This window comes from Bacillus rossius, chromosome 11 (genome assembly GCF_032445375.1).
Source record: "Bacillus rossius redtenbacheri isolate Brsri chromosome 11, Brsri_v3, whole genome shotgun sequence".
Lineage (NCBI taxonomy): Eukaryota > Metazoa > Arthropoda > Insecta > Phasmatodea > Bacillidae > Bacillus > Bacillus rossius.
In genome coordinates this window covers 26,492,260-26,514,105 of record NC_086338.1, presented here as the reverse complement: position 1 = coordinate 26,514,105, position 21,846 = coordinate 26,492,260, and the positions used below count along the sequence as shown (strand labels likewise).

General features: G+C 37.4%; 1 protein-coding gene across 5 annotated transcripts in view; it reads left to right on the top strand.

Annotated features, from left to right (window-relative positions):
* LOC134536713 (heterogeneous nuclear ribonucleoprotein L) overlaps positions 1-21,846 on the top strand; it is a 204,046-nt gene that overhangs the window by 29,022 nt on the left and 153,178 nt on the right. The window lies entirely within an intron of this gene.

Below are 21,846 nucleotides of genomic sequence, written 5' to 3'. Positions count from 1 at the left end.
GTAAATTAATTCTCGTGTTTTCAAATAATAATGGGATGGTATTACGTCCGTTGTACGATACAACTAGTACATATTCTCGGACTTATCGTTTGAAGGCTACTTAAATCACGATAATTTTTGTACGGTACTTTGGCTAACCTGTGTTGTGTTAATTTATTTCTTGAAAGCCATTTTTTCCATATTAGTGTTTTTGTCGTGTCTACAGACGTGGATTTTTTTTATGTTTTTCGATAGTGATGTGTTCTTCAGTGCCGGTTTTAGAAATGAAGCGTGTGACAGAATAATATGTATCTGGAAAAAAAAAACACGCAAGTCTTCGGAACTTTCGACTTAAATATTCAAAAGAATGGCCATGCTTGTCGTTTTCAAATGTTTGGAACGCCACGGTTTTGTAATGTATGCACGTGTGACTTTTCGATTGTATATGGTGGAAGGGATGACTGTAGACGGCATATTGAATCAAAGAAACATGCAGAACATTTTAAAGCCGTGACGAGCAATAAATCTATATCTTCGTTTTTTCGCTACATCTGAAGAAACGAAAGTAACGAACGCAGTTACTGTTTACAAGTCCTTGTGTTTGTCTTGCTGTTTGTTTACATGACATTTCTTATTCAACCAGGATAAAAAAAAAGCAAATAAAAAGACAGTTGCTTTAAAGTTTAACTTTGAATACTTTGAATTGAAGATTCAAAATATCCAGTAAAATTATTAATATTTCTTACATATTCAGATGATTGTATTGTTCTAATAGATTTTTTTTATTCATTAATATGCATTGTATTCATATTTTTCTTTTTCTATTGCATATTATTGTCCTTGTTTTATCTTGAGAGTGTGTTATAATGCCCCAGGAAAAATTTATCGTGCATGATTTACGCGTACTTTTTTCATATACCTAATTGCCATTACTGATGGGTGTGATTTGAGGTTGGCAGCTCTGTATATGTTATACACTCAAATTATAAATACATTTCATACATACAATTTAGTTATTGTATGTTTTATTGCTGTGAGAGAGAGTTTTTATTATCTATTGTACAATAAAGGTTTTGCGCTTCTCCAGGTTTTTTTTCTTTTTTCTTTACACATCTTGTCACTGCAATATAGTTCAACATCTAATTACAAGATGACAACATACTCAAACAAGATGGTGGGTGTATCGAAACATGCAACATTTATCGTATCGATATGTGCAACGGTGGTTTTTAAGTAATATATTTTTAAATTTTGAATTAACTAATCTTTTTATAAATTTTAATTTTTTTTATTAAAATTGGATAATAATTACTGATTTTCAAGATGGCGGGCATTACGTCATACTAGTTGACAATATATATAGGTACCTTAGCATAAGTGGTGGGAGGTCAGTCTGCTGGTGGCTTCCGTGGAGGAAGGACCTGACGTCTTTTTTTTATTTTTGACCTCGCCGTGTTCGAACCACGCTCCATGGTGTAAGTGTAGATTTTTTATATTTTTTAAAATAATTTTTTAATAAATTTTTATTATTAAATTCGATAGATTAGTTTTATTTATAAATTTTATAATTTTTTTCATTAAAATCAGATAAAAATTTTCAAAATGGTGGCCGTAACGGAAATTGCAATGGTGACGTCATCCAATATGGCGGTCATGGCATCCTAATTCCTAGAAACGGCTTATTTGAGGCTGTAGACATGGATGCTTAAGCCGTTTTTAAGAATTTGTTTTCTTTCTAAGGCAAATTGACTTTTGAGGTTTTTCGAAATCCTAATTATTGAATTTTTTTGGGATTTTTTGACGGTTTTTCCCTCCCGAAAACTGGAATTTTGGCCATTTTGGGCAAATGGCTAATTTTGAAGGTCAAGGTCATCCAAGATGGCCACCGTGACGTCAAATCCAAGATGGCGGTCGGCTCCACCGCATAGCGCCTGTGCCCGGACATACATTCGTATACCTACTACTTAGCATTTCGTAAATAGTCTTCAGTAGCTGTTCAATCCTTAATGTTGGTAGGTACTGCATACGTGCATATTAGATATTTCCTTTCGTGGGGTGGTCAATTAGTTATCCATAAATTACCAATTTTCTGCAGTGGTTGATAATGCTTCATCTTAAGTCGTTACCTCGTTACTAACATCCTCCAAAATCCAATATAACCTAAACAGAGTGATTGGTTTTGCCAGCCCTTTCACTATTAGCATTGATAGGTATTTGTTTTGTATCCCCTAGTCCGTTTACTTCTTGTAAAGTCTGTTTATAATTAGGCTGGACCTAGATGTCACATAATCTTTAAACACGGAACTGAAAGATTAAGTAATTTTATGCCTGTGCTTTCTATAATTTCCATGTAATTTCAGCGCTGCTGTCCAGTACCACTGGAATGTTTACTACATTTATTATTAAAATAATCTCGGGACATAACACTTCTTTGGTAGTAGTTATATTATCGTTAAGCTTCGTTGGTTAGGAAAGCTATCATTGTCTGCTAAAACTACTGTACATAATTGTTTGTGTAATTAAATTTTTAGTAATTTGGCTCCTTTTTCCGCCACTGGTATGACGTTTTGAACCTATTTTCGCTAACCCTAGCTTGGATATGTTATTTCTGGCGGTCATCTCGGATCATGTCACGTCAGGCATCCATATTGGATTACATAACTTCCAGTGCCCATATTGGATTCCGCCATATTTTTTTATAGAATTTTATGCCATTTTGAATTAGATATCACATCCGCCATTTTGTTTTCTAGAACTTATCACCTTTTTCAATCGAATTCCCCACTCCTGTGCATTACACTTTTCGTTGCAATGACATTGAGTGCCCCCACACCTACATGTTGCATGTTAAGTTATGTTCGCTATCTTGAAAATATATTTACTATAGAAAATAATTGGGAAAAATTAAAAAAAGTTCTTAGTTGAATTTTAATAAAACTTTACCCCATCATTTGCTGGAGGCAGCCATGTTGTTTTTAAGTGGAGACCAACATCTTGATTTCATCTGAGGGATGTTGTCATTAAGTGTATGTTTCTAAAGTACCATGATGTATGTATGCATGTAAGGTCGATTTTATATTCTCTACCAGTGTTGTTATAAACCTTATAGACAAAAATTCCACAAAATTTTCAAAACATTCACAAAATTGTTTGTCATTTTGTTTGTTTTGATGATTGTGACTAACATTTTTGTTAGACATAATCATTTATGATATTTAATGATATTTATATCCTTAGTTTGAGATATGTTTTCATAATTCAAATTTTTTCTCTCATCGTTGCGGATGCAATGGTTAAAGTAAAGTAATAATATTTAATAACTATTTTACCAAATATATATTTTTATTTTATGCTGCCATCTTACACTGTTTAGGACCAGAAATTTTTTGAGTCCTTACTCACAAGTAATATTTACATTTCTCTTTTCTAAGCATGAACATTTTTCCGTTTATGTATTTTTTTATTTTCTAAGCATTATTGTGTTTGCGTATTTGTATTTTAAAGCTGCATGGAAACATATTTTAGTGTTTGCGTTAATATATATTTTTCTAAGCATGATTGTGTTTGCATATCCGCATTTAAAAGCTGCACGGAAGCAAATATTTTAGTGTTTGAGTGTAATTACATGAGACACTTTGTAATATGACATGTTTTACTCGCTTTATTATGTAAAATAACTTTGAAAACATAGGTGGATACTTATTCAAAATAAAATTATGAAAAAATTTATCAACACGAAAAAAATTTACAACATTCCCTTAAATATTTACATCAATCACCACCAAATTTTTCTTGCACTGACATGGTTAGTAAACTGACCTCAACACTTAAATTGCCGAGTGTAAACTCGATGCTGTTGCTCCTTCCTTACTCTCAAACCATACAATACTGCTTGCTGGAAGTTTTTATGGTTAACAATGTAGTGTTATTTACTTTCCAGTGTTCTCATCAGCTTAGATTGTTTTGAGCCGGGTGGACACACTGATGGTGAGAAACAGCAGGTCTTTGTGACTTTCGTAGAGCTTGGGAGGGTACTCCACATCACACTCAATAATGTAGCCTGTATGAGGATGGTCTGGAACAGACATGACATGTCTGCCCGCTGGAAATTACAAATAGAAATCGGCAGCGACATGGTCCACCCATAAAAATTTTTGCATCAATATACTCCAGAAACATAGATGGCCAGGATGCATCTGGCACATGACTGTTGTCACACAATAGTGTTTGATTCTTTGCACTATGCCCCCACAAATACCTGCATCCACAAACATATACATGTCATCAGTCAAAAGCTCTAGATTTACTCCTGTGGTGTGAAGCATGGTTTCGAAAGCTAACCCAGGACATGTAAATGTAGTGTGAGAGGTCTAGACTGTATGTCTCCAAGCACAGACTACGAAAATTCTCAAACACATCTGCCAGGCTCAGGACATTTGTCGTTAGGGACAAGTTAGTGTAATCCCCCAAGTAGTGCACTGAAACTTGTCCCAGACTTTTTGTTCATTTGCATAATCTGCCTTGGAAAACCTAGAATCAGCCAGAATGTTGTAAAATTTATCTATATTGTTTCATCTAATCGAGCAAAAGAATCAACGAAGTTGTAAGGGAAGACCCTCTTGCAGATAACCAACCCCACCTCATCAATTGCGAAACTCAGCAGTACTTATAAACGTGTCTGCAGGCAAAAAGCTTGGCAAGAGAAGAGAGACCATGACTCATGGAGCAGAATGTATCGATAAATTGGGTACCGAAGTTATTTCACAACTTCTTGGAAAAAGTTATTAGCTTTTCCTTGGAGTTAGGAGTGATGAAAATATCTTTGTCACACCCAAACTTCCTTATAATGAAGTTCTGGTGGTATGCCAGGTTGTGGAAAAATACAATCAACTTCTTCGGTCTACACCTGAAATGGTTGCAGTCATTACATGAGGCCCCCAAATATTCCCCAGTGAAGTGATTGCGATCATGAACTTTCTTTGCAGTTTCTCCAAACTTTCCACCACAGTAATAACACTTTGATGCTTGCAGAAAAGCGGTGTTCTGTGCATGCGAGAGCGGAGATGTAGAAAATATTCTCTTTACATCTTGTCCGATTTCAACAGTGCGTGAAATAAATCTATCTTCTGCATCATATCCTCTATACATTTCAGGTTGGGATGGATGTGAAGAAGTAAGATTTGCAGGGATGATGGGTGTTACTGGCTTTCACATAAATGCAGTAGCTGTCGGCCTTAAGCTTTTGATACTGCAGCCTGTAGGGCTCTTCAGTATTCGGCCGGCATGTATATATTTTCTCGAGAATAGCCTCAAAATCACAATACACCACAATAGGCATATTATCGGCCTGGTGAAAATTTTTGAATTGAAGAACAGAAGGCTGACCATTTTCATCAAGCCATGGCATTTCCATTCGAACAGCAGCAGGCTGTTAGCAGAGCTCACAGTGTTTTTCCAAACACTGAAGACCTGTGAGCATTGGATTGGATTAGGAAACTCGATGTTCGTGAAGTGTAACTTCCCCTCCAAGTCATTGACGCGTTCAGGATTTGTGCCCTCAACATAGTTGGCCAGAATAGACCACTTAAAACACATGTAGGTTTTGTGGATTGATCACTGCATGTTTTTCTTTGATGGAGGTAGGTATACACAAGTTACAAAAGAACCTTGGAAGAGCTGGGGAGGTAGGTGGCAGTCACGTGACCGAAGCTTCTGGCAGGGGTGGGGGCCAGTTGAGCTGTCGCTCGCTTCCGGGAACAGTGGTCCGGTGCCGTCAGCTCGCGGTCCTAGTTACACGATCCAACGCTATCCATGGCATCAATGTCAGGGTCATAAGTCACGGATTTTAAGCGGCACGCCGATGCGTGATTGTGTACAATGTGGCGGCACATTTGAAAGAGCAAAAGCGATTACATAATTTGAAGTACAACATTGTCGAAGCAACAAGTGCTGCAACAAGCGTTTCTCAGTCAACTGTAAAAAGAATTTTGGCAGAAGGTAAAGTAAAAAGCAAAAATAGTTTAAGTTTTTCTACTCCCACGAGAAAGAACAAGGAGCGAAAAAAAAATCGAAGTAGATGACTACGTGTGGCGCTATACGGCGGAAAATTCAAGTTTTACACCGTTAGAAAAACAATTCCAACATTAAAGAAACTGACCAGGGCATTACGAGAGGGCGGAGTTTTAAATTGCAGTAGAGAGTACTTGCAGCATTTGTTAAAACGTATAGGATTTAGGTGGAAGAAATGCCAATCAAAAAGAAATATTTTGGTAGAAAAACCGGAAATTTCTGCTTGGAGATATCTACAAACAATTCGTAAATATCGAAATGCAGGTAGAAATATCGTGTATGTTGACGAAACATACCTACATGCAACACATTGCGTTGATTCCTGCTGGCAGTCGAGCACTGAAGTAGGTGTAACAGAATCAATTGGCAAGGAGCCACGTTTGATAATCGTGCATGCTGGTGGAGAAGAAGGCTTCGTTTCTATTAATTTTTAAATCAAAACAAAAGTCTGGTGATTATCATGACGACATGAACTACCAAAGGTTTTCTACCTGGGTAAGACAGAAGCTACTTCCAAATTTACCTGAAAATAGTGTCAGTTCTAGACAATGCCAACTACCACAATGTCCAAATAAATAAAAAGCCTACGACCACTACTCTGAAATCTGGCATCCAAGACTGGTTAAAAGCCAACAACATTCAATTCTCTACATACATGACCAAAGCCGATTTGCTACTTTTGGTAAAATCCCACCAAAGCACAAAAATATTCAAAGTGGATCAAATGATAGAGGAGTGTGGCCATGACACCATTCGTTTGCCTCCATACCACCCGGATTTGAATCCGATTGAACTAGTGTGGGCAGATTACAAAGCAAAAGTTTGCGAGGAAATATCTACATCTTTGGATAATAAACGAAAACTGCGTGAGAAGTTATTTTGTTCCTATACGGTGGAACAGTGGAAAAAGTTCTGTGATCACGTTAAAAACATTGAAGCAGAATATTTCAAGAACGATGCAATAGTGGACATCGAAATCGACAAGATAATAGTGAATCTTGACTCATCATGTGGCGAAAGTTCTTCGGGTGACACACGATCTAGCGCTACAGAAACGGCCGAATGTCTGAACTCAGACTCGAGCTCGGAATAGGCGAGTCGCGTTCAAATCAATTTTAACCATACTTCCCTGTTATACATAGTTATAAATTTTTTATGTACTTTTACAAAAATTCCTTTGCAAAACTAATTGCCAACGGGTTCGAATCCCGACTCTGGCGTTCTTGATGGTAACCGTGTTTTCCAGAAATTAAAAAAAAAAAAATTTGAACGATGGGATGGTTTGTAAACAAAGAACGACGCAAGACTGCAACATAACGATTTTTAAACTCTCAACTTTCTAGCGTTTTGGTCTGGAGTGTCCGCCTTCTTAATTCATAACAAATCCTTTCCGATAATGTCAAATTCTCAAAATGTGTATCTCAGGCTCCGGGTTTACTTTTTCGCTGCGTTTATTTTTTTTGTGTGCGGGCGTCTGCCTTGTTTGTTTTAATTGACAGTAAAGTTTGTTGTTCGTGTTTGTAAAATAACTTGTTAAATAACTTACGTTTCCTTTGTAGACGATTGGCGTATTGGAAAAAGCTGACGAAATCCTATTTCTCAATAGATAAATCTCATTCAATAGTTATTACATTTAAAACACCTTTTTTTTCTTGCCATCTTTTGTCGTTGCGGGTTTTTTGTTTATATTCTTAGCCTTACTCTTTACATTCTTAACAATAGGCGTACAACTTGGACTGAGCGAGATGAGCTAACATACATACAAAAGGTATTAAATACTTGAGTGTTGCCCGCGCATGGCTGCGGCGAAGAGTTATTTCTTCGTACAGAGTTTACTTTGCTACTGGCCAACTGCGTGGGTACGATACCGTGTTCGTGTAAGTCGGGCCGACGCGACGGACAAGGGCAAGGGCGGAGTCACTCCCTCCCCCTACTTCCCCTCGACGGTCCTCGGGAACTCGCGCATGCGCAGTAAAATGTCCAGCTCTATCGGCAGTGTCTCCAGATTGGGTTTTTTTTCCCCATATTGGGGAAAATTATTTTTTGGGGGGAAATTTTGGGGAAACTAGATCCTTGGGGAAATTTTCGGTAACGGGGAAAAATGGGTAAGTATTTAATCTGCCTGCCTAGTATTACTTCTAATGCCATCTATAATCCTTTATTCAAACAAAACATGTTTAGTTTTTTAAACACTCACTTTATTGAATGCATTTAAAAAGCAGCTAGATACAGATGGCCTTGATTTGAATAAGTTGATAGGTATTGGTGTTCTCGAATGATAGTGTGGAGAGAGCATTCTCCATAATGAATGTGGTGAAAAACAAATTGAGAAATTGAATGCATACAAGCACAGCAGATCACATAATTAGAGTGCGGTACAGTTTGAGAAACGAAGGCTGTAAAAAATTTGAGCTAAGCACTAAAAAACTTGCCAAGTTTAAGTCAGAGGATGTATATAATAATCATAACGATGTCGGTGTCATCTTTCTTTTGGCATAAGTATGGTTGTACTGACATTATTGTTTTATTCCAGTATAAATGATATATAGTGTTTACATTAGTAAAATAGTTATGTATAGTAGATTTCACTTAATTTCATTCGTTAATTGTACTATGTAACACAATCTTTTTACTATAATAGGTCAATCTACTGTAATATTTATGACAGAGAAAATGTATATTTTGTGTTGGTATATAGGTACTCAATATTATCAAAAATTAATAAATAAAATTATGCTGCTGTAATTTTACTTTAGTCAGTCATTAAACCACAAATTAGCTCTCTTGTATACAATAAAAAAAACCCATCGTGATCGGTAAATCAATAGAACGAAAAAAACAAAATCATAAAAAAATGAAGTGACGCCCGTGCAGCAGGTTTTATTATTTTTTTATTTTTCTGGTTAGACGATTTTTTTAAATTTATATATAAAAAAATTAAATTATATACTTTGATTCTTGATACGTACGATAGTTTTACAGCTCTGAACATATAATACCACACCTTTAAGCGGCCAACACTGATAATAAATAATATTTTAAAGGAATAGGTAGATAAGGTAGGTTAAAGATTTTTGGGGAAATCTGTTATCATTTTGGGGAAATTGTTTGTCTGTTTTGGGGAAATTTTGAAAACTCAATCTGGAGACCCTGCTTGTCGGGTTATAGTTCGTTGCAGGAGCTGGCACGAAGTGGATCAAGCTTATGTATTCTCAATTGAAGTCTCTTAACAGCAGATAGTCCATCCGAACCCCTTCCCATGTAGTTTTCCTCCTTGCAGATCTTAGAGATGGATTTAGTAATGGCATCCTCCACCTCATGAAGGCCCTCTTGTCTTCACTGACATCCACTGGCTGTTCATAATCAAATCGCACTCAAGCGCGATGTTGTACTTGAGCGAACCATTCTCCTCTATCTCCTCCACAAGTTGGCTTATTAGTTTAGTCTTGATAGAGTTAAGGTGTGAACATATGTCCTTGGCAGAACTGTTATTATTTTCAGCCACAGCAGCGTGGTTCTAATTTGTTCTGTTCATTACAAGTCTTCGAGCAATGTTAGTCTTACGCTGTGAAGTTTGTTAGGAAGCCATTGAGGCAATGTCTACTAGGTATTCCTGTCGTTATGAGTGAGTTTCCATGGGCTACTGAGGATGCGAAAGACAGAACTTATGCGAGATGCAAATATGCAATAAAAGTTTCAAGATCGATACGATGGGTTTTACAAGCCATGCCAAATCTAAGAATCACAATAGAGTTATAAATAACCAATCAAGAAACCTGCAAGTTACAGAATTTTTTTCCACTCAACCTGCTCAGGATAAAGCCAACGCTTCCTGTAACAAAGGTAAGTCCTATGTTTGCACTTCAATTACTTTAATTTATACTAGTAGCTTCCAACGGTTTAGCGGTGTTATAAACTATGACGCCTTGTAATCCATCGCTTATCAATAAACTGTCAAACATGTCAAGTAACTAACGACACTGCGTTTTTTTTTATGAATATTCGCAGCTGTGTGTTGAGGTCGGCCGATAAACCTTTCGCATTAACGTACCTTTAACGTCGGTAATGCTATGTTCGCTTAAAATTAGTAAAATAATAATACTAAATGTATAATAATGTACACCAGAACCCCGATTTCACGAACCCCGGTTTTAACGAAGCAGTGATTTTACGAATACATTCTCGGGAACCGTCAAAAAATTTGAAATTTTGACCATAATGTGAAAATCAGAAAAATATATAAAATAACGCAATGTAAGATCATTAAAATCTTTTAATTTTAACACACAGCATATTTTTGTGTTGGCTTTAACACTTCTAATAATGTTCATGTAAGAATAACAAAAAAATGGGACATTTCCTTTAGAAATATGGCAGCGGTAGTTTCCGCAACGCGAGTGGGCGCACACTAAGCTCGCCCGGCTGGCTGGCGGCAGCGGCTTCATGACGCCCTCCCCTCTAACATTCTTCAAGGCTAGCTCTCACAAACCATCTGTGTCCTCCCATATAACACCCCAACTTCGCTCTCCTTTGAAAAACCTTCAGTGAGAAACTGCTCTTTTCACCCTCCTTTCGCCCGTAAAATTTGGCTACTGTGAATAGGGTACTAAAGGGGAGGGGGAAGATCGTAGTAAATATTTTCGGACCCCTCCTTCCCCCCAACCCGCCAAAAAAGTGTGTGTCAAAACATACCACTTTTCACACCAAGTTAGAGTTCAGTCATCTCTGGCAAGGAATTTACAAGCTTTCAAACTTAAATATTAATGTATTTTAATAGCAGTGTTCATATGAAAAGGGAATATACAGAATAAAAGCACGTTGGACGGTTGGACCCCCTGCGGTCATCAAAAAAACTTAAACACGGCCCATTGCGTGGTGCAACTGCTACATCGCTTCGTTATTGCTCGCGCGAGAGGCGAGACGTGGAATTTTAGAAGAAAGGAAGGGTGAAATGCGGATGACAGACGACAGCCAGTGTTTTTCCTGCGTGGGGAATAAGTGGCGTAGCCCCCTTTTTTTATGCTGGGTGAAACCAAGGTTACTAGAGAGAGGGAGGTTGCGCCGATATGAAGGGAGAAAGTGGAAGGGGGAGAGGGGGAGCGACATGGCCCTGTGACGTAGCTGGGAGCAGAGTCTGGCTGTTGTGTGCTCGCGCAGGGTGTAGCTTCGCATGCACATTGCACTGGGAGCTAGTATCGCTGTTGTGCGCTGTTGGCTTATTTTATAACAAAATACACACATTTCAATATGAATGTAGTATTATCGACATTTAAAGTAAAAACATATTTTTTTTTCTTCTATTGGCACACATTTTTATACTGCAGTGAAGGGTTTTAAATTTTACAAAGACTTTTTAAGGCTATGAAATACTTTTTTTACTTGAAAAGTAAAGTAAGTATTTATTGAAAAATTTATTTTATTTCTAACTAACAAAATAACTAGTAACGCATCAAAAATGACTGAAAAATACTTTTCATAGACTCGCATACAGCTGCTCTGATAGAAGAAGCGTAACTCCATCAAGTGAAAAAAAATCGTAGTTGAGTGTTCCCATTATTTACAATCAAAGTGCATAGTAGCATAATTTCACACCGAAGTTATTGATACAAAATAAAGTAGTAAAAAAATAATAACTGGAGAAAAACGAGAGTATTTTCAAAAATAAAGAACCGAGAATAATTGTTTATTTTGATGGGGAAAGTATGAAGATCTGTGAACAATAAGAACGCAACATATTAAATTATTCGTATAGAATTTGAGTACTTTTGACATCAAAATCATAAAAAACTGGCTGCTTCCATTTAGAAGCCAGACCTCTGGCCATTATAACTTGTGCATTTTTTCTAGGACATAAAATTTGGTCTGCTGTTTGGTCATAACAGTATCTTCCATCTACTTTCATTTCATCAAAAGATAATACTGTAAGCCGTTCAGTAAGCATTATTGATCCTGATTTTGCATGCAAAACAGTCAGGACTTGTTAGAGAATACCTGGAGAGCATTTCACGTTCCTTGTCCATTTCCAGAGAGTTGATAAACCAGGTACAGGAATACCGACTTTTTTCCTCAAGTAGAGGTAAGCTTTGCGGGAAATTGAACGTAAAGTTATTGCTGCAGCTATATCCCCATCTTCCCACCACACTTGTATTTTACTTTTATTTAAAAGCCGTTCTATTTGCTTGGGAGTGAAAATATTTTCTAAAATCTTTTTTAGTTCATCCCTAACAGACTATTGCACTGCCTATGAACAATTTTCAGTGACAGTAACTGAGATTTCAGAAGCTCATTTTGCTTTTGTAATTTTTTCTCCCCTTCTTTTCTACTTTCAATTTGTTTTTTTCAGAGAGAATCCGCAATTGTAGTAAATCTATTTGTTTTTGTAAATGTACATATATTTTGTGTAAAATCATGATGGTAAGTTTCCTCAGTGTTTGTATTGGAGCTCTCAATTTTCGAGTTTTCACAATGAGAACTGTTAAGGAGTATTTCCTGTGATACGGATACATCGACAAAAGACCGCAGCTGTTTTGATTTAGATGTGTTCAACTCGTCAAAAAGCTTTCGGTTAACGGTTCTAGACTGAAGTCCGCTCCTCGTGGAATCAACTGTTGTTTGGCAAATTAATGTTTGGGACTGCATTATGTTTAAGCAACCTCCGCCTTTTCTCGCCCATTAATTCGGCACGCAAGTCTCTTTGATAATAATCTTCATCGGTAGTGTTCAGAACAAAGTCGTACTGTTTTGTGGTCAAACGTATCCTTCCTACCACACAAAAAAAAATCCACTTCTTTAATAAGTCATTGTGTTTTGGAAATCTAAAATAACTTATAGCTGCGCCTGTCTTGTCTTTATAGTTTCTACAATTCTGCACTGCACATCCGGGCATCTTAAAAAATTATAACTTGAAAAACAGCAATAATTACCATACTATGCCACAATTCAGTAAAAACAAGAGCTAATAGTATTATCTGTAACTGAAGTATTTACACCGTACTTTTGTTTTCACTTATTTACGTTTGATGGGTTTCGCAATAGGTTATACATTATAAAGTAATTATGTTTTCATCTAGCATTAGTGCCTACTTACAGTTTGTACAGAATACGTAGAAAGATTGTGGTAAACAACGCGCCTTTGCGATAGCGAGCTTACCGGGCAAGCGTAGGCCGCGTTCATCATGGCCGCGTTCCTCGAGCATGGGCAAGAGACTGCTGCTCCGAGCTACGTCACAGGTCCAAGTACCGTTATTCCCAGCCCCTAAATCGGCACCCCCCTGGGGTGAAGTGACCTTTTTCTGTCAACCCACGGGAAAAGATAAATTGCTTGAGCTGTCATAATAAACATCGCTGCGACAGTTAAAACAAACGCGGGCAAGCATCCAGTCGCTGTGTGTATCCACTCGAAAAACATATCTCAATTCATGATGATAATATTCCTTATAAGAGATCGTCCATTAATCATGTGAGGCTCGAAAGGGGGGGGGGGGGATGTTTCGGAAAAATCACGAAATATCACAAGGGGGGAGGAGGGGTGTAGAGAGATATCACGTGTATTTATTTTTTCACGCGATTTCTACTAAACCGAAAAGCGACGCGTGACCTTGACTCGCCGTAGCCAGGCAACAATATCCCCGCCCGGCTCGGCTTGCCAATCGCCAGTAAGACTGTGATTTTGGCGCCGAATATACATGCTGTACTTAATTTTCCAGAATTAAATTAGATTATACCTATATTTAAAGATAATCTGAAATTTTTAAAAATATTTTGTACCGAAAAAATACATGTTATTTGGGGGGGGGGGGGGGGGGTAGTCTAAAACCTCACCACAAATCACTAGGGGGGAGGGGGGGGGTTAAAAATTTGCTAAAAAAAACATCACGTGATTAATGGACGACCCCTAACTTACATGTATAGCCTGATGTTTTCAGCCTGATCCATGCAAGTTCTTTAGCCACGTTTTGAATGAAAACAACCACCAGCCGGCCAGTGTAGTGCCCTGTTTAATACGCACAAAATATACCAGATATATTTGGTTCCAAAAGTTAAAAAAAAAATCTTGGTGAGGGCGGTTCCATTTTACGAAGGTAGCGATTTTACGAATGCAATCTATGGAACCATGAGCATACGTTAAATCGGGGATTTAGTGTATAACGAAACATTAAAGATGTGAGATATTATTACTTGATAACGTAAAGTTAGTCGCTAAGAGAAGCAGCTGACCGCCCCCTCTGGCACCAAAGTCAGATACAGCTCTCGTTAAAAATAAATAAAATCATAGCTATATTTTAAATCAAGGTTTCAGTACAGGTATAGTAGAGTACATATGAGATCTGTACTCGTCGCAATTTAGCAGTTTTTGTGTTCATGTGCAAAAATGTACGACCGTCAAAATAAATTTCAGGTGAAAAAATATAAATTAAGTTTATAAAATATATTCGGGGTTTGAATATTCAAATAAATGATACTGTACCTATATAATATTTTTCGCTTTTCATTCGTGGTGATTAAAAATAATTTTCTGTGGTACAGAACTTGGTGATTGTTAAGCACTCAGTAGCTGCGAGTTTATAGCAATGTTCTATTTAATTTCGGTGTCACTGTATTTTCAATATCTGGAAACAACCTGCATACCCACAATTATTACCCCTCATGCTTTTTTTATTTATCATTTATTTTATCATACTGGCAGTGTACCTCGGGCATGGTTGTTTGTAGTGTTACTGGCAAGATGAGTTTGTTTGTTAGCCATCCCACTCATTTCCAGTATATATTATAATAAAACTGCAGATGTTAAAAGTATAAAGTATGTTAAATTAAGTTTTTATTTTTTTGCTAAATATTTAACCATGCAAAACTGAAATCATAGATACAAATACTATGCATAGATAGATAAACTGTCCTAAAAACATTGCTTACATGCTTTGTGAATGTTGTAATGTTCTATGTTTCAGGACTTGCAGCACAATTTATGCAAGATGACCATGGTTTTAAGGTGTCATCTGTTTGCACCTCAGCATCTACTTCAAGTCAGTACTTGTAGTTCAACTTCAGCTAGCCAAATACCAACTGGTAATGTTCTTCAGAAATATTTTGTGGGAGAACAGGTTACGAAAGCAGAAATTTTGTGGGTTCTTCACACAGTTGTTAGTCACTCATCGCTCCGAAAAGCAGCGGAAGGTGTAGCGGTCATGAAACTTATGTTTCCTGATATTGAGATTACTCAGAACATGGAGTTGCAACGGACTAAAATTGGGTATCTAATCAACCATGGTTTAGCTCCATTTCTCGAAAAAGAGCTTCGAGAATGTGTTAATAAGTCATCAGAAATTGTGATAGGGTTTGATGAAAGTTTAAACAAGGTGGCTCAGCGTGAACAGTTGGATGTACATGTCAGATTTTGGAATGATAAACTCAACAAGGTTGAGTCTAGATATTTAACATCAGTTTTCTTGACCTCTACTCGGGCTCAGGGTATCTTGCAGGCATTGAAGGGTGCCTTAGAGCATGGCATTTTAAGGAAAATCATTCAGGTATCAATGGATGGCCCCTCTAAATTGGAAATTGGTCAAAGAACTGGTTGCTGAACTGCGGGAAGAAATAGGTCGTGAAGGTTTTGACCTAATCAATATTGGCAGCTGTGGTCTTCATGTTATACATGGTGCTTTTAAGGATGGAATGAAGAAGACAGCATGGTCTTTGACAAATTTTTTGAGAGCTTTGTATTATTATTTCAAGGATTTTCCTCTACGCAGAGCAGATTCCATGTCATGCACAGGCTGCAATGTATTTCCCCTAAATTCTGCTGCATTAGGTGGGTTGAAAATAAGAAAGTGGCTGCAAGAGCTCTTGAAATATTGCCACATAATAAGACATGTGGAAGCTGTCGAGAACCAGAACAAAGGCAAAGTCAAGCAGAAGGATCCTGGATTGAAAAGAAGTTTTGCTGCTGTGAAGGAATCTAAAAATTTCAAGACTATTTGTAATGCTGTAAAGGATGATTTTATGGGTTTCAAGCTTGCATTCTTTATTGCATCATCAGTGCTTGTAGACCATTTTCTGAAAGAGTTTCAGACTGATAATCCAATGGTGCCATTCCTTCACCAAGAACTTCAAGCACTCACAACTACAGTGCTTCAAAGGGTAGTTAGAAAATAATTTCTTGAAAAAAAAACTCCATCAATTTCAAGCATAGACTTTACGAAAAGTGAAAATCTTCTTGTAGCAAATCAGGTAGACATTGGTTTTGTCACAACAGATGCTTTGAAGGAAGTTCGAGGCCAGACTGCTGAGAAGGAAGTGTTACAGTTTAGAAATGATTGTAGAACATTTTATATAGGCTTCCTTCAGAAAGTTTCAGAGCGCTCACCTCTTCCATATGGTTTTACCAGATATGTCTCCTGTGTCAACCCAGAGTTAATTTCAAGTAACCCAAACCTAGCTGAAAAGAGGTTACAATCATGCCTGTAACTTCTTGTTGAAAAGCAACATTCCAGGATCCGTTGCTGATAAAATTAAACAGGAGTACATAGTATTTAGCCAAATGTGTTCAGTGAGAGAAGCCATGAAGTCGTTCTGTCGCTATAGTCAGCATCTAGATTTGTTTTATGTGCAGATTATGGGGGAATGTGACAAAACATTCCCAAATTTGTTACACTTTATCAAGCGTTTGCTCATTCTATCCCATAGAAATGCTGCCTTAGAGCGTGGTTTTTTAATCAATTCTGATTATTTGGTCGAAAATCAGGCTGAGGAAAGTCTTGTAGCCCAGAGAATAGTATATGATGCTGTATCACATGTTGAGGGGGTGCAGAATGTTGAAGTAACTAAATCTCATTCACTATGCCAGGAATTCGTGTATACGGTACAAGGAACATCTGGAACGAAGAAAGAAACAGGAAGAGACTGAAGAAACTGAGAGAGTCAGAAAAAGACAAGCTGAAAAGAACCTCAGGGAACTTTAGGCAAAAAAAGTCAAAATAATGAGTGATGCCTTAAAACAGACAGCTCTCATAGACGAAGAAATTCGAAACACAAAATAAGGTTAAAGTTATGTTGCAAATATATTTTTAGTAAACTGTCACCTTGTTTTTTTAGTTAGGTATGTATCACATTTTGTGCATTTTTGTTTTATATTTAGTTACTATAAGTTCCCGTGTTTTAAAATTTGTGCTTTGTATCATGTACTACATAAATAAAAACATGTAATTTTGTATGTGTGTGTGTATATATATATATATATATATATATATATATATTGCAAAACCTGGAAAATCTTGAAAAAACCTGGAATTTTTATCTCGAATATAGTGGCCACCCTGCACATAATCTACACTCCATCTACACAATTCACATACTCCCCACACATCCACACTCAATCTACACACAATTCACATAAAACCATGCACAATTAGAAAAGCAGTGAGCTGATAAATATTAAATGTTAATAAACATGTCATACCTCAGAAAACATTGAAGTGGAACTGCAAAGACAATGTAGTTTTGGTGGTAGAAATCTTAGCTTACGCTCTCAAACGTACTAGCTCACTCATCTCCACGAACACAATGAAGCTCGGGAATCTTCCTCTTTTATAGTTGCGGAACTGCTTTTTTAGATCAACCAATAGAAACAAAGTATTTTTGATGTATCTACAAATACGAAGTATGTGGAGGGGACAGGAATGTGTCGGTAGAGAGTACCATCTTTGTAAAACCCCAGTATGACTCATGTGCAGGTCATGGCAAGTCTGTGAGGGGTGGGGATAGAAATGTAGCTGTGATCTGACAGCCTAACATGACTAGCCACTCGCGAGGTCCAAGTACAGCCGCTAGCTAATGACTAGGTGATTTGAGATAAGGTAGCGAGGTACTGCTAGGCTCACGCCCAAGAATGTCAGAGAGCATGAGTGTTACAGCTCGTTAAAGTCGCATCAAGTTACTCGGGCTGCAGCCAAAACTGTCTCGTAAACCTGTTTTAGCAGGCTCGCCGGCTCGCCAATTCCCATCAATGTGTCGCCACGAGGCTCTCGAGGAACAGACAGCTAAACTACATGGAAATACTTGAACAGATATGTAAGGAAATAAAAGAAATCGGATTCGTTTAATACATTTATTTAAAAGTCAGAACACAACATATACATGATGTACTATTATTAAAAACATTTAATTTTACAGACACACAAATTATATTTGTTCTACATTTACCATCTCAGACATTCTTTTTAAAATCTTCTGTATTTCATTGCATACAATCAGGCGAACATCCGCTTTAGAAATATGTAGACTCGTTGGTTCGAAGTTGTAGGAAGTACTCGTAGATTTTTAATTGTTTTTAGCAGTCTTGTGAGAACGGTTTTTTTTTCTGGTGCAATTTTCTTGTGAAGTTTGTTCGTATGTGGTTTGCATATCCACTTCACTCGTAGTTATACTGTTTGTTACATGATTTTAAGTCGTCACTGCTCCAGCTTACCTGGGATAAAGCTTGTTTTGACACTGATGTATGGATTAGCAGAATTAAACGTCTGCATGATGAGGCTTCCAAACTCATGCTGAGTACTTATCAGCTTTTACATAAACATGACTGGTTAAAACCTCTCTATGACTCATCGCTTGAAAATAAAGGCAAGTAGTCTAAGAATACATTCGTAGAAACCATGGTAATGGTGATGTCAATTACAATCATAATTAATTATCGGTAGACCTTGTTTTTGTATTGGGCTCTTGAGGCTTTGAGTCAATATTTCAAGGATTAATATTGAAAACAGGGCATATTGAAGAATCACAAGTTTAAGTTTAAAATATTTTTATTACTGATTTCTCTCGTGCCAATAGCCGACATGGCAGCCATCATTACACTGCTCAGAGAACACAACATATCCATCCAACCTATTAGTAATGGTTTTATGATCCTTTAATAAAATAACATAGTATTTGTCCTCACTGATGCGAAACATTTTACAAACTGAGACATTCGATAATAAACATTATTTAAACGAATTAATGAAGTTTCTTGCACCAAGCCCACTGTGTGGTTGTTGAAGGTATGTCTTCATCAGGTCCAACATTAGTAAAACACTCAGTGTATGGATGACCTTTCATGTTGGTAAGTAAGTATTTGAATACCCACTTGATTGGATTGGCTTCATGCACCAGCAAAAATTCTTTAGGTAAGAAGGGTACTTCTTCTGTTTTGTCATGTTAAGTAAGCATACCACATTTTCTAAATTCTTAAATGGCAGTCATTGTTTTTTCGTAGCACATTTTTCGTTGTTGCACAATCAGGTTAGTCTGACATCCACGGAACTGTCGGAACTGGAGTCATCCTCATCACTGGAAACAGCCGTGCTCGTTTTATCGGCCAACCACTCGTCCAAAGCTTCCGAGTTGCACTCAGCACACTGCAGCCTCCTTTTACATCAATAACATTCTGGCAATTTACCTGCATACTTCACAACAATGTATGCAAGTGGTGGGCAGCAAAACTCGATTTGCAGGTCGACAATATTAACACTGTCTACAGTACTTCTGCAAATTTTCTGAAGCCAGAACTTCTGCTGGCAGTCTGCGACGCAGATTGCTGCACTTAGTTATTTTATGGTGCTGCCTATCTTGCAGAATGGACATTCACATTGGTTCCAGCGAAGTCCATGTTGGGTGCAGGCTAGACGAATTTTGGTTTTCTTACACAGCTTATGAAGCTAAAAAAAAGGGGGGGTGGGGTCTGTAAAGTCGGTTTACGGACGATAATTTTACGTGATGTCATATCAAATTTTTTAAATTGCTGCTTTTAAAAAGCCCGCCTAAACCCGTTTAATATTATAGATGATTTTCTCGCACGGTGGTTGGCCGATATTTGCACGCTCGGCTCAGGCGGAACTTGACAATGAGTCATGCTTTTTGTGCGTGCAGCCGGCGTTCATCGATTTATAAGACGTTATCACGTCAATAAATAAGAAAAGTGAGCCACTTTACATCGACACAGTTAAACGAATAGAAATTGTACAAACTAAACTCGACCATGAAGGTGATTCTGATAATTTTTTAGAAGCACGATGTCCTCACAATAAGTATTTGCGAGTGAGAGAGAGTTGGCCAGCTCTGAGGAGATGACCATAATGCTTTGACGAAAGAAAGAAAGCGAGCGCAAAGGAAAAAGGCCCGGAAATCGTGGGCTATAGGGATCCACGTCTTGCCAAGACGGATAGTTTGGCTCCAGGCCCATCCAAGGTGGTGTACCCCGAGGTGGGGGGGGGGGGGGGGGAGGCTGTAAGGCTGAACCCACACACGCAGAGAAAAGAAGCCAACTTGAAAGAAGAAGAAAAGAAAAACATGGAGAGTTAGGTCCGATCGGGTTTGAGCAGTAGAAGACATCTCTCGAGGAAAAGTCACCACGCATAGTTAAAATGGCTCTTGGGGCAGTAAGAAAAAAAATAGATTGAGACACTAAGGCTGGGTAGGCCTTATTATGTTGTTGCCTAGGGGGGTGGGGGATAAAGTGGCAATGGCCTGTATGTAGTTGTGCTGTATGGCAAAATTAGGAACTAAGGGGTCTCAAAAATCTAGTTTTTGAAAGTATCAGTAAATGGTGCCCAGAGCTCAGACCCGTTTGTGCTTTCGTCCGATTCCATTCTGAATGGAAATGGCGAGGAATTCATTTCTTAAATAACTTGTTTCAAAACATGAGACATTTAAACAATTATAGAATGAATGACATTGTACGATAAACGAACAGCTTCAACTTTATTTGATCCTTACCACAATATCCAAGGCACAAGGCTTCACTAATGTTTCCGTGATTGTGTGTGGCTTTTTTTTTTTTTTGCTGGGTGATACGATAAGTAACTTTGTATGATGCTTCAACCATGATTTTATCAAACAGCTTTTTTAGCAGGTGAAACGTTGATGCTGTCAGGTGCGCTTCCAAGGTGGACAGATGTAAGATGTTCCGACAACTTTGCTGCCGCCATACTTCCATTAGCAAGCACTTTACAAGTTGATAGAATCATTTTACTTTCGTTTCTTTGACATTTTCAAACGACTTAGAACCAAACATTCGATTGTCATTAACCAGTTAGTATGAATAAGTTCTCGAAACTAAACAAATAGCAATATTTGATTAATCCTTTTTGATTATAGACCACGAAAGAAACTTGTACAACTTCGTTTTTTGGTGCGCGGCGCAATAAAGCTCTTCACGTGTAATCGTATCGCAGAGTGGACCCCCACAACTCATGCCATGGACCCTACTTCAATAATTCCTGCCGTACCGTTATTTTAACTTTATGCATAGTGAAAAGCAAATTTGAATTTCATATTTCTGAATATTGTGAAAATCAATTATATTTATTAAGAGCTTATTTATGGACTAAATCACAGTTCTAATACATTGATTATACAAAAAAAAGAGTAATTTTTATAATTAAAGCACATTTCGGGGGACGTCCAACAGACAGCTTCTTGCGTTACAGTTATGCTGAAGTTGTGGATCTGTATCATTGTCCGGCTAATAGTTTACATTTCATAGGAACATATTGTCATTCTACACACATTTTGTAAACTATTCATGTCATGATGTAATTGATTATTTGAATTCATACAGCAAATCTAATCCACACTACTTGGTTACAACTAGTTTGCTCAACTGCATGACAAACTAGACAGACAAATCGATTATAGCAAAATGCATTTTTACCTTGATTGTTGAAAATCTAGTGCCTATCATTTCACGCCTGCCGAACAATTCCTGCATTTCCAAGACCATTACGTAAACGCTACGTTTCACACAACTATATATTTTTATTATTA